Source organism: Nicotiana attenuata, unplaced genomic scaffold (genome assembly GCF_001879085.1).
Source record: "Nicotiana attenuata strain UT unplaced genomic scaffold, NIATTr2, whole genome shotgun sequence".
Classification (NCBI taxonomy): Eukaryota; Viridiplantae; Streptophyta; class Magnoliopsida; order Solanales; family Solanaceae; genus Nicotiana; species Nicotiana attenuata.
Genome location: NW_017679591.1, coordinates 14,641 through 16,315, shown reverse-complemented (window position 1 = coordinate 16,315; position 1,675 = coordinate 14,641). Strand labels below are relative to the sequence as shown.

General features: G+C 34.0%; 1 long non-coding RNA gene across 1 annotated transcript; it reads right to left on the bottom strand.

Moving 5' to 3' along the window:
• Positions 1-929: 929 nt before the first annotated feature.
• On the bottom strand, positions 930-1,502 carry LOC109221766. Its single transcript, XR_002067303.1, has 3 exons — positions 1,267-1,502; positions 1,111-1,176; positions 930-1,004 (listed from the first exon to the last, which is right to left on the bottom strand). It is a non-coding gene; the product is annotated as an uncharacterized LOC109221766 (long non-coding RNA).
• Positions 1,503-1,675: the final 173 nt, after the last annotated feature.

Sequence of the window (1,675 nt, the reverse complement as noted above, 5' to 3'; positions counted from 1 at the left end):
ATCACTTATGTTTGATCCCATTAAAAGTTCAGTTAGTTGGTTTTAATTACACACGTTAAGAATGTCATTAATTAAACATGGGGATAATTCTCTGTAATCTCTTAATCCTTATCCAAGATCTTATATTAAAAACAGTATCAATGTATATCTTCCCACTCTCTCCACGTAATTGTTAACAGGTAATTATGATATATATTAGTGATCCAAATATTGGTTTTGTGATCTTGAAAGTAGGGGTGGGCATTCGGTACTTCGGTTCGGTATTTAATAATTTCGGTTCGGTAATTCGGTATTCGGTTTATCAATTGTGTATACCAAATACCATACCAAAATATTTCGGTATGGTTCGGTTTTTCTTATTTTGGTTCGGTACGGTTTCGGTTTAATAATCGCTAAAATTTAGCTAACGCCTAAGTCCTAACAGTGCACTGTCCAGATGCATAATTGTTGCAGCAAGCCAGCAACGTTTGAAATTGAAACCAGCAACGTTTGAAGTTGCAGCACATGCATAATTTTCTATCCATACACAAATACAAATCTAACGCCACACAGAAAGTCAGAAACAATACATACTAAACACCAGATGCTATAGATTTATAGCATCTAAAATCTATAAGTCAGAAACAATAAAAAACAGTCAACAATGTTTGTACATACTTACTTAACTTTGAAATTGAAACAATACATACTTAACAGATGCAGCAGCAGTCTAAACTTTGAAATTGAAACACTACATACTAAACTCAAGTTAAGTTTGAAATTGAAAGTTGAAACAATACATTACATACTTAACAGATGCAAACAGTCAACACTGTTCACTGTTGCAGCAGCAACAGTCTAAACTTAACAGATGTAAACTAAACAATACATAATAAACTTAACAGATGCAACAGCAACACTGTTGCAGCAACAACAGTCAACACAACAGTCATTGCGAATCACCAGATGCAAACAGTCAACACTGTTGCAACTACACATTATAGACTTGACCACAATGCTTGAACCTAAAAAAATATAAATCATAAGTTAGAATATAATATTTTGATGATAAAAAAACAAAACTACAAAAGTATTAAGTATATCACCAAACAAAATGAGTATTAAACTTACCTCTCAAGATGCAAGTTGCAACTATACATCAAACAATGCTAGTTGTGCTTCCATTATTTTCCATATCTATAGATAATTCGACCAAATATGTCATACAAATGAAAAAGCATGATATATTATTTTGAACTAAAATACACGCAAAATATTAAAGCTTACCGAGCTCGAGTTCCTCAAGATACTTCAAGTCTTCTTCAACACTAATAGGATTGTTCTCTTCTCTAAGCCAATCTTGAACACAAATAAGAGCTTCCACACATTTAGGAGTCAATGAACTCCTAAATGAATCAAGAATACGGCCACCGGTGCTAAATGCGCATTCCGATGCCACACTAGAAATTGGAATGGCCAACACATCACGAGCCAACTCCGAAAGAATAGGAAATCTAGGAGCATGTGTTTTCCACTAACTCAAGATATCAAAGTCTTCACTAAAAGGTTCTTGTTCTTCACTAATGTATTTATCCAACTCCGATTTAGCACCCCCACCCCCATTGTCTTCCTTTTGTTTCTTCAAGCTAAGCTTAGTCCTTATTTTTGATGCACTTATAACACTCCCACTAGATGT